This window comes from Leopardus geoffroyi, chromosome A1 (genome assembly GCF_018350155.1).
Source record: "Leopardus geoffroyi isolate Oge1 chromosome A1, O.geoffroyi_Oge1_pat1.0, whole genome shotgun sequence".
Taxonomy (NCBI): domain Eukaryota; kingdom Metazoa; phylum Chordata; class Mammalia; order Carnivora; family Felidae; genus Leopardus; species Leopardus geoffroyi.
The window spans coordinates 182473141-182485798 of NC_059326.1; the positions used below are offsets into that span (position 1 = coordinate 182473141).

The 12658-nt window shown below is 37.3% G+C and overlaps 1 protein-coding gene across 13 annotated transcripts in view; it reads right to left on the bottom strand.

Moving 5' to 3' along the window:
* Positions 1-12658, bottom strand: part of TENM2 (teneurin transmembrane protein 2) — a 1977527-nt gene that overhangs the window by 1805388 nt on the left and 159481 nt on the right. The gene's annotated exons all lie outside the window — the stretch shown is intronic.

Sequence of the window (12658 nt, forward strand, 5' to 3'; positions counted from 1 at the left end):
TTTTAAGATAAAATTAAGTTTTCTAACATATTAAATTAAAAAAATATATAAACAGGTAAAGTTTAAGAATATCTTGTAAATATTACAAAACAGGTAGCATGCTCTGATATGATACCTTTTTGGAGGTTGTATGTAGTGGAAACCAGATATGCTAAAGTCAAGAAAGTGGTACAATTATGCCTGATACATGGAGAAAACATGGTGTAAACAGTGTCACATATTTAAAAATTTTTTTTTCAACGTTTATTTATTTTTGGGACAGAGAGAGACAGAGCATGAACGGGGGAGGGGCAGAGAGAGAGGGAGACACAGAATCGGAAACAGGTTCCAGGCTCTGAGCCATCAGCCCAGAGCCTGATGCGGGGCTCGAACCCACGGACCGCGAGATCGTGACCTGGCTGAAGTCGACGCTTAACCGACTGCGCCACCCAGGCGCCCCAACAGTGTCACATATTTAAATGCCAAATGAATCAATTGTCTTCTCTGTATTGTAAGGATGAATGTGGACAGAGGTTGATAACCTTTTGTGAGCTTGCAGAGAGACCAGCTGAAGCTGATCCAGAAGGCTTTATGGCATGTGGAAGTGAGAATAAGTTTTAGATATACAGGGGAAATCTGGTGCCATAGAGTAGTGCTCTGCAAATTTAATATGCATTTAATGTAAATCTCCTGGGGATCTTATTAATATGCAGATTTCAATTTAGTAGGTCTGGGATGATGCCGGAGATTCTGCATTTCTAATAGGATCTGAGAAGAGGTCCCTGCTTCTGGTCTAGAGTAGCAAGGAACACAGAGTTTAACCCTGCATTCCTGGTAATTTTTATCGGAAAGCAGTTGAGAACATAAAAGAGTTTGTTTGTTTTTGTTTTTTTTTTGCTTTTGCATCTGTTTTCGTTTTTGTTTTTGATACATGCATTGGAGATAGGCCAGCAAGAATGGGGTGAGTTTGTAACGACTGCCTGGATTTTGTGGACTAGACCTCTATATTATAATTCAATGGAAGGGTATCACAACATTGTAATAGAAGGTTATATCCACCCCTAAAGAAACAGACTGCTTAGACAGGAGGCAGAGGAGGGGTAAATGTCATGAAGATATACATTCATATGGAAATCCCCAGACCTGAGGGCAGGAGCATATGGATTAGGACAAATGAAGAACACAGAAGTGCTATCTTTATGAGAGTACACTGGGACACACGGAGGAAATGTATGGTATATTACCAGACACAGATTGTAAAATCAGTGCAGAGAAAAGACAGAGTAGTGATGGGGATTTCAACTCTCCAGACATCTGCTGGAAGTCTCATTTGGTTAACAGCAGAATGTCTAACAGGTCCTTGACTTGCTTTGCTAACAGCTTCATTTCCCAGAGGAGAAAATTTCCTGGGGGAACTGCCATCCTGTACTCATTTCTGGCCAACCAGGAAGAATTAGTTGGCATTTCAACAGTGCTAAGTAATTTCGGAGTGAGACATCATATCATTTCAGAGTTCATGATAGGTTGGGAGAGAAAAGATAGTCGTATATATTATAATTTATTCAATTGGATTCCAAACAATTTGGAGATACTTGACATGAGATCTTTGGAAGGAAAATTATACCAGCTCTTAAAACTTCAGTTTGGGCTGTGTAATACCAAATGATATAGAGGAGAATGAAAAGGAGGAGGTACCCAGAAATCATTGTGAATACCTAGGGAACACTTTAGTGGCGAAAGATAGACTTGTATTGTATAAGAAGTCATTGCTCATTACTGGAAATAGTCTCTTTGTAGAGGGAATTTAACACACCAAAGCAGTTGGATGACCTGAGCTTACCATCTCTGGTCTAGCTTCACTGAAATAGTTTTGTACCTCCATAGCACCATGCTCTCTCCAACCTCCAGAGTCTCCCGCATGCTGTTACCTCTTTTGCGAACACCCCTACTTGTTGAATGGTTAATTTCAACTCATCATTTGGTGTCAGCTTAAGAATAAGTGTTGGTGTTCCAAATAGCTTAGATTCCCCCAAATGGCCCACATTTCCACATGGAAATTTTATATGTCACATCTTCTCTAGCTATTTTATATGTCACATCTTTTTAAAATTTTATATGTCACATCTTCTCTAGCTATTGTTGGGTTCAGGGATTTTGTCTAATTTGTTCCCAGTGAATTCCTAGCATCTAATCAATGTCTGTCATATATAGGTACTCAATAAGTGTTTGTTTTATGAATGAATAAGATTAAGTATATATTACTCTAACCCCTGAAGATCAAGCCCTATATCTTATTAGCATTGGCATTCCTCTTGGGTTTTAACACTGTTTCTTATACATAGAATATTTTCATTATTATTTTTTTTTTGAGAGAGAGAGTGTGCATGAAAGAAGGGAGAGAGGCAGAAGGAGAGAGAAAGAATCTTAAGCAGGCTCCAAGGTCTGTATAGAGCCTAATTTAGGGCTTGATCCTACAACCCTGGGATCATGACCTGAACTGAAATCAAGAGTCAGATGCTCAAGTGACTGAGCCACCCAGACTCCTCAGAATATTTTAATTTTTATTTGTTGAGTTGACTTATCCTACTCCTTCAGCTCCCTAATGCTTCCCCTTTACCCCTTTTTAGTTATTCCCTTAAAAGGAAATAAAGATGACAGATGAACATATTAGTTTATTCCTTAACTCCTCCTCCTTTCATCACAAATATAAGATTATTAAATAAAATATAAATAAGAAAAAGTAAAAAGACATAACCATGGCCCAAAGATGAACAATTTGAAGACTGGACATAAAACAAAAACTCAGTGTTAACTAAGACTGACTTCTCCCAAAGTCTCCTGGGTTTTGGGTCTCAGAAGAGAAGAGGTAAAGAGCATGTATATGGTGAGATAGTGGGGGTTAAAATTTCCTCATACTTCATACAGACTGAACCCAGGTCTATTTTTAAAGACCACAGGCTGAAGCACCCCTTTTGTGCCTGGAAAATAAAATGTGATTGAGTGATGCCCGAAGGTTAAAGGTTTATATGAGGCTAAATTAAAAGGATAACAACAGGCACAGTCTGTCGGTCTGTCTGTCTCTCTCTCAGTCAAACCTGGGCAGGCTACTCACCAGTTTGATGATTGGATTTGAATCCCACAGGATAGGAATCCTAAGCTACAACTATGAGAGTATAAGGACTTGGTTTGGGACCATGTGGTTCATGGAGTCTATCTGAGGGCTGAATGCTGTAAAGAGGTTTCCACTGAAGAGAAACTTAAAGCCAAAATTCTGAAACTTATTGGGAAATGTAGCAACATGCAGTCTCACAAAATTGACAATGAGGTGATTCATTCACCTCATGTAAATGGAAATGACTGAACAGTCTACAAAAAGTGACTTCAAACTGAATGTGTTTACGATCTTTCAAGATAAATGAAGAAATGACTCCCAAAATATGGAACAGAATTTTTTAAATTTAATGTGCAGAGGAAATAAAAACAGGTGGGAATTTTAAAAAGTACCATCTAGTGTTATTGAAATGAAAAAAAAAAAACAGTCAATGGGGTGCCTGGGTGGCTCAGTCAAATATCCAACTCCTGACCTCCTCTCAGGTCATGATCGAGCCCTGCATCAGGCTCCATGCTGGGTGGCTGGGTGTGGATCCTGCCTAAGACTCTCTCTCTCTCTCTCTGCCCCCACCCCATACTTGCACTTGCACCCATGCATGCCCATGAACGACCCCCCCAACCTCCAAAAGAAAAGAAAAAAGAAAAGAAAAGAAAAGAAAAGAAACACAGTCATTGATTTCAATCAAGGAAAACACCTATCTAGTGGGGGAGCTGAAACAATAAACAGGTAATTATACAACTAGGTGGTAAATGTAGTTATGGAGATAAGTGAACAGCATGACCAATGCCTTAACACAGCAGCCCTAATTTGCCTGATCCTTGGATGGAAAGGATATCAGAAAAGCAGGTGTGGTTGAACTGAGTCTTTAAGGAAGAAGAGAAAATAGCACATAAAGATATTTTTTGCCAGAGATAAAATAAGCAAGGCCAGCAACGGTGTATAGAGGAACTAAAATCAGTTCAGTGCTATTGGAGCAAAAAGTTTAAGTGAGGAGGGTGACAAATAGTGCTGTGGAGACCAAATTATGAAAGACCTTTGATGCTATGTTTGAAAGCCCAGATTTTATCTTGTGGTAGACAGAGCAGTCATTGGAGGGCTTAAATGTAAGGTCTAACATGCTCTGATTTATTTTTGAGAGGGGTTGCTTTTAATGGCTGGATGGAGGATAAATCAGAAGGGACCAGTAAAATCAGGGTCAGGGAAATTAGAAGCCTGCTCTAATAGCCCAGTTTAGAAGTGATGATGAGAAGAACCTTTTCTTATTCACCTTTGCACTCCCAGCACTCAGCCCAGAGCCTGGCACAAAGTAGGTGCTTAAATCATGTCTGAATAAGTGATTTTGTTCAGCTTGAAATCAAATAATTTCCCAAAATAATACAGATGAAGTCATCATTACTCAGAGATCCATAGTCAGAAGCAGCGTGCCTATAGATGGATCAGCAGGAATCCTGACCAACGTAAACCCTTTGCATGGGTTTCAGAAAGATAGCTGGATGATATCTTGTTCTAAATGATTCATTTTAATCACATAGTCCTGGAGATAAACTGGCCATTGGCAAAGGCTTGCAATGATATTTGTCATGACAGGATCTGAGCTGTGTCCAGAATTTCTGTGTGATTAGACAAATCCCATGCCAAAGGATCAGAGGAGCATTCCAATCCTCATTATAACACTAGTGTGAGGAAATTAGTGGGAGGAAAACACATTTGATTTAGAGGGCAGTGAAAAAGCTTACAACAAGATAAATATGTATAGTGATATAAACACTCTGCATGTACAGCACATGTTCCTGCCTTTGGAATTACATGGGTTTCTTTACTGCACCTAACTGTTGGCATGCAGCAAATATAAAATATTAGCAATAAAAACCACATTCTGCATGTGCTTAATGTCTATCAATAAGGCTATGACTCTTAAATTCCCTTAAGCTTTTTTCCATTAGAAGCAGTAAATTAAATATATATATTCAAACAAATTAAATGCTGCTAACAGCTTTTCTAATTTGTAAACACTTGCATAAACATGAGCTTTATCAAATGCTTAACTAATCTGAAATGCCAACTTAAAAAGTGAAGTAATGAACAATAAGCATATTATCACCTTAGGATGTTATTCCATCTGGGTGCTTTTTACAAGAAATTTAAAGGTATGTTTTCCATATAAACTAGCTCAAGTTGTAAGAAATCAATCAGCTCTCAGGAATTAAGAATAGTTTGGAGTTGACCAAGGTTGGTTAGTTTTCCGAATAAAGTATTTAATGAAAAAGAAAATCGCATAGGCTTTTAATAAGCAAGTAGCTTTTAAGTCAATGAAAGCAAGGTCTAGATTTTATGCTTTTGAGTTTTCATTTATTGCAAAAACCATTTTGCTATAATTTGAGTAGCAAACAATTAATTTGCATGACTCTAACTATAATTTTTTAAACTTAGAGTTTATATCAGTCCTTGTTTTAAATCTATTAGCAAATACTCCATTTTAATATTCTTCTGTAATTATTGCTTTTCAAGAAACTCTTTGATGTCATGTATGATACATAAAAGGTGAGAGTTGCTGCTTTTGATAATCGATCCTTCATTTCCTATCATTGGACACATATCCAGCACTCAAAAAACACTCAAATTAAGTACTAGGCAAGTGAATAACTACATAGATATGAGAGTTACCAGAAAAGGGAAACCCATCCTGTATAACTGTTTTTGTTAAATGGAAGTTGTAAATAATATTGCAGTGGCCAACATATGTACGAGAACCTTCAACTTTATTACCCAAGTCATGAGGAAATCCGCAAAATACTATTAAGCAAAGGATTATACAAGTTTAAAGCTCAAATGGACCTTAGAAATATCTGCTCTAAATTCACCCATCTTACAGATTGTGAAACTGAGCTCCAGAGAATGGAATCAGGCTACTCAAAGATACAATGATTAATGATAGAGGTAGGCTTGAGACAGACTCCCCCCTTTGCTAAATCATCCATTGTTCTTTCCTAACGTACTGGGCACTACAATGCCCTACCATTCCTTGAACCATGGTTCTATCCTGAGATGCAGACAACCATCTTTCTGGGGCAGTCTTTTGGCATTTGTGCTCCTTCCTAGTAGCAGTACAGCATAGACCAATCTCCCCAGCCCACTGACAAGAATGCTATGTAGGACGTAATCAGAAGTCTCAATGAAATCGAGGTAGATTACATCTATTACTTCCCCTTTATCTCAAGGCCTGCCACTCTATCATAGAAGAAAATTAAGTTGGTTTGGCATGATTCACTCTTCACAAAACCTTGGTTCCTTCTCAGAACTCTGTTCCTCTCTAGGGGCTCAAAATATGATTTTCTGGGGGGGGGGTTAATTTCTTTTAGTATCTTCTTGGTTGTTACCACTAAGCTGGGCAATCTGTAATTAGCTGGGTGCCTCCTTTCCAAACACCTATTTTTTTAAGGCAAGGCCTAAATGTAATCTTTTCTTTTGGAATTATCTTTGCCTTTTAAAAGTTCTAGCAATTAATAGGAGGATATTCTGCAACACTATTCATCAGTTTCTGAACATGTAGAATCCATGTCATCAGACCCTACTGATTTTAAATATACAATGAGTTGTAAAGTATCTTCAAATGTTGTCTGTCTTTATACCCTATGGCTTCTTCATTTTTCTTTCATTTTGACTTTCTTCGCAGCACTTTTCTGATTTTCTGCCTCAAAAATTTTTTTTTTTCTTAAAGACAGACATGAAAATCCAAAACAAAACAATGGAACCTCTGTGGTTTTTGTTTTAGTTTTTCTTTTTTTTTTTTTTCCTCATTTGTCTGTCATCAATTTATCTCCCTTCCTGTTAGCACCTGATGTTTTGCTTGAGTCTGGTTGCTTTATAGAACTGAGGAATCCTCTAGCATCTCTTCTACTTTTTTTAAAAAAATTTATTCTTATGTGTGGAGAATCTCACCTCCCATTGCTGAAGAACGAACAGTCTCAGCACGCCCTTCTTTCTCCCAGGATACCATTTGCCTGACCATATGGCTCCACAGGCACAAAGAAGGAGCCAAGACCAATTCCTTCACTCATTCATTTACTCAGTGAGCATAACAGAGCACTTACTGGCATGCACCAGGCTCTGCTGTAGGCACAGGGGATACGGCTGTGAAATGGACAAGGTTGCTTCTCTCATAGAGTTTATTTTCTACCAGAAAATATAGGCAAATCCAGTAATAAAAAAATACTAGAATTACACTTAGTGTAATCCCCATGAAATAATTAAGACAGAGTACTAAGAGTGAATGGAGATGTGGTGTGTGATCAAATACATTTGGAGAGACTTCAAAGCTAAGAAGGAGCTAGCTATGTGAAGAAGGTACAAGAGCGTCTTAAGCAACAGAAACCAGCAGGCACAAAGCCTTGAGGAGGATAAGAACAGACAGTGTGGGTCTTTGGTTCAGAGTCCAAATCAAGGATGACCTTTGTCATTATAATAATGAGACACTTCTCATCCTTACAGCCATTTCAGAGTACCCTCATGGGGTTCCCTCTATTCTGACTACCCTCTCTTCTGGGTGACCCAGGTCTCAGGCAAATCCATCTGGAAATTCTTTTTGTGGTACCCAGTGAGAAGTGTTGGTTTACCTCTACTTGAAGCAAGAAATAACTGGTAGAGTGAATAGTTTGGGAAATTTGGTGCTCCCTTCCACCTTTTATTTTTTCCTCTTTCTTGTAACCTCAGAAAAATCACTTCGCAACATATAATTCCAAAATTTATCATCATCATCATCATCATCATCATCATCATCATTATTACTTTACTTTCAGTTAGCAGAGTATTTCTCAACCTCAGTTCTATTGATACTCTGAGTTGCAAATTTTTTTTGGGGGGGGCGGGTATCCAGCATCTTGCAGGATGGTTAGGGATGAGGGAGGGAGGGAGGGAGGGAGGAGGAAGGGAGGAAGAGAGCAAAGAGACAGCTGCTGATGTTTAGAACCTAGCCTGATACTTAGACCTAGACCATGTTATTCTCTTAGACATAAAATTCTCACAGAATACCAACCTCAAAACAGGTTACTCTGAGACCAAGATAAAGTTAGACAAAGCAAGGGCACTTCTTAATTTTGTCTAAGAACAGACAAAAACAAGTTCCCTTTATCATCTACAAAATACCAAATGCCTACTCTCTTGGCCAAAATGCATGACGACTACTTCTTTACCAACTGCAGATTTATCCTTCTGCTAGTCTCTCCTCCTCTATATAATCATATGTGGAATTTAAGAAACAAAACAGATGAACATATGGGAGGGGGAAAAGAAGAAAAGAAAGATAAAAATGAGACAAGGAAACAAACCATAAGAAACTCTTAATGATAGAGAATAAACTGAGGGTTGCTAGAATTAGGTGGGTGGGACATGAACTAGACAGGTGATGGGTATTAAGGAGGGCCCTTGTCCTGTTGAGCACTGGGTGTTATATGTAAGTGATGACTCACTGAATTCTACCCCTGAAATCAATATTGCACTATTGCATTTAACTAAAAAGAATTTAACTAAAAAATGAAAAGAAAAAAACTCAAATTATACAAATTTAAAAAAAAGATTTATTGAGATACCCAATCTTAGAACTACCTCCACCTTCTGACAACATCTAATCTAGAGCAAATACCTCCTTCTTAGGCCTTTCTTACATCACCCAACCAAGACCCAAATCCTACACAGGTCCAAAATAGAGCATTCCTATAAACAAATTTTTTAAGGCAAAAGAACATGAAACGATGAAGCATTTACCAATAATTTATATGGCAAAATTTTGAGTGTTCCTAGACACCCAAAAATAGCCTCTCTTAGGCTTTTCTGATACCTTAGGACACATCTTGCTAACAGATGCACAAAATAAATCAAGGTAAACCACAGATGCTCATGGACACAGTTCAAAGCTATGGTGGCTTGATGTTTCGAGGCAAAGTGTAGCTCCTGGGGAAGGAGCGTGACAGGGCCACTCACTGCTCAGGGTGCAAACTGTCTCTGAAACAGCTCACTGTAAAACAAACACTGAACGTTCTTTTTGCTTTTCACCTTTTTCTGTAAAAGTGAAAATCCTCTGGGGATTTCATTGGGCTAGCAAAACCAGGTACTGATGTGGGTCTTTTATAAAAGTGAAGTAGCATAACACAAACTTTCGAAAAGTGAGAGATAACTTGCGATTGGTTCTTTTTAACACCCTCTTACTAACGCAGCCATTTATCATGGTTGAACCTTTTGTGTAGCATTTAAAGGAATTTCATTACAGTTTACTTAGCAAAAACCACATGTTAAAAAAAAGGCCAACTTTTAGTTTTATTGTTTAATAAAATCTGTTTTGTATGGATTTTAAGCCCTCAGGGCACCCTAGAATTCCATAGTTGTTTTCTTATTTATACTCAGTGGAGAATCTCAAAAGCCAGGGAGGTTTCCAGAGACTGCTGTGAGAAGCTAGTCTTGTGTTTATTAATTTTTGTACACATGCCCATAGGCCTTGGGGCAATGAGTTCACTTAAACAAATAGAAATAATACATAAATAACCACATTGTCCCCTAATTCATCTTTATGATTAGTTCCCATGGAACAACAATGCAGTTTTGTAATTCTACATGCGTGCTGTTAGAAGAGTATGAAATTCCATTTACTATCTAGAGTGTTTATAATATTTAAGCACAGTGGTATAAAATAAATCGTATTTATTCACTTGGAGGGTGATTCTAATCATCCTCAGTCTTCCTTGTTTTTTTGTCTTTTCTTGTACCATTAAGATTATTTTGTTGTAAGCCAAGGAAATTGACCCTAGCTAAATTAAGGAAAAGATGAATTCACTGGAAAGATATGGGAGCTCACCGAAGTAAATGAAGAATAAAGAATAAAGCAAGGAAACTAATAAACAACAGGGGGCAGTAGCTTCAGAGAATCTTTGTAAGAGAACTCCGGTTCTACCACTGAAACTAATATGCTCCAACTTTCTCAGTCTATGATCATTTTTCTTAGTATAAATTTGTAGAATAAAGCACAAATAGCTTTTCCTCGGTTATATGACAGCTCTTAGACTAGGGAGGACAGGACATCTTGATTAAAGTCCCCATGAGGCTGTATTCAGGGGAAGAGATTTAATTATTGTGGTAGGTAGAATAATGATCCTTCAAGATTCCCAAGCCCTAATCCCAGGAACCGTGAGTGTGTGAGGTTACACGGCAAAGCAAAACTAAAATTGTAAAATTAAGTTTGCTAATCTCCGACCTTAAAATAGGGAGATTATCCTGAATTATCTCCATGGACCCAATGTAATCAGGAGGGTCCTTAAAAGTGGAAGGAGGCAGAGGAGACAATCAGTCAAGAGGAAGATGTGTCTATGAAAGAAAGATACAGAGAAGTGAAACACTGCTTTCTTTGAAGACGGAAGAAAGGGGCAGGAAGCCAGGAATAGGGGTGGCTCCTAGAAACTGGACAGGACAAGGAGACAGACTGGTCCCCTAAAGCCCCCAGAAAGGAATACAGTGTTGCCAATACCTAGGTTTTAACTCACTGGGACTATTTGGATTTCTGACCTCCAGAAGTGAGAGATAATACATTTATACCATTTAAATCATAATTTGTTCAAGCAGCAATAGTAGATTATAAGAAAAAAAATCATTAAATTTTGTAATAAATGTTTGATGAAGTATCAAAATCAATTTAAATAAAAAATAAATTTTATTAATAAATTATCAAAATCAATATCATAACCAAAATCTCTATCTATATAGATATATAGATGATGATATATAGATATAGACAATCTAGATATAGGTATATATCCAGATAGATAGATAGATAGATAGATATCTAGATCTAGATCTAGATCTAGATATAGACAATATAGATATAGGTATATATCTAGATATAGGTATATATAGATATATACACACACACACATATATATAATGGCACTTATTCCACCAAAACAAAATAAATAAAAACAAAATTTATGATTTTGTATTATGCTTTTTAGTTCACACTACTTTTCTACTCAGAAGCCATGAAGATGACACAAGAAAGGTACCACTGACTAGGATTAATGTAAAAAGTCAATCACAGTAGTGGAGAACCACCCATTATTCCCAAGACAATGACTTAATAGAAAGATACTATGTGAGTTATTTCACAAAATACCTTAATTATTCAGCTTTTCTCTGAATCAAACCATTCAAAATGTTATTTTACATACAGTGAGCATAGATGACACAAAAACTACCTTGTATGGAGACTTCTTTCTTCATTTTCTGTTGTTGAATTAAAACCATTCTGCAATCTACAATATTTCGCTGGTCGAGAACATGGAAAATAAAGACAGTCTAAGAAATTCTGCGTGTGATAGTTACTTTTACATGCTAACATGACTGAGCCATAAAGTGCTCATATATGTGGTGAAACATTATTTTGAGTGTTTCTGTTAGGTGTCTTTGAATGAGTTTAACATTTAAATCAGTAGACTGGGTAAAACAGATTGTCCTCCATAATGTGGGTGGGCCTCATTCAATCAGCTGAAGGTCCAACTAGAACAAGATAGACCTTCCCAAGAGTAAGGAGGAATTCCTCTCGCCCGACTGTCTTCAATCTGGAATATCAGTTTTATCCTGTCTTTGGACTTAAACTGAAACATCATCTCTTCCTGAGTCTCAAGCCTGCCAGCCTTCAGACTAGAACTAAAACTATTGGATCTCCTGGTTCTCAGGCCATCACACTTGGACTGGAGTTTGGAGTGCACCATCAGCTTCCCTGGCTCTCCAGCTTGCTGGCTGCAGATCCTGGGACTTAGCAGCCTCCATAATTATGGTGTAAGTCAATTCCTTATAATCGATTGCTCCCTCTTCTCCTCCCTCTCTTTCTTCTCCCCTTCCTCTCTTGCTCCCCCTCCCCTCTCTCTCTGTCTCTGTCTCTCTGTCTCTCTCTCTTCTGTTTCTCTCAAGAACCCTGACCAAAAACACATTGTGTAAGAAAAATTTATCTTCTTTGATAATGAGAAATTCTAATACTATTAGACATATTTACTTAAAGAGAAAAAAGGATAAAAAGGATAAAAAGGAAAAAAAAAAAGATAATCCAGGGTTATACAAGTAACATATGTTCATTATAAAATCAAAACACACAAAAAACAAAAAAGTCTAAAAGTCACCCATCTTGCATATCAACTATACCTACTATTTACATATATATATTTGTGTATGCATTTACACTGCTTTATATCCTACCTTCATTGTTAATGATATATTTTGAGTATCCTTCATTTCAATAAATGTACTTGTACAACACTTCCATCACTACATGCCAATTTCCTAGGGTTCAACATTTAAAATATTTCTAATCTTTTATATAATAGGCAACATGAAAAGAGACATCCCCAGGACACATCATGACAAGTACTTGGGGTGGAATTTCTGGGTAAAAATATTGTTGAAAAATACCAAATCATACTATTCTTCTGGAGCCATTACCACATCATCACTAAGTAATGTTGAAACGAGGTAATAATTTGTGGTACTATCTTCTTAGAAGGCAAAAGAAGGTCACAAAGTGGGCAGTGTGTT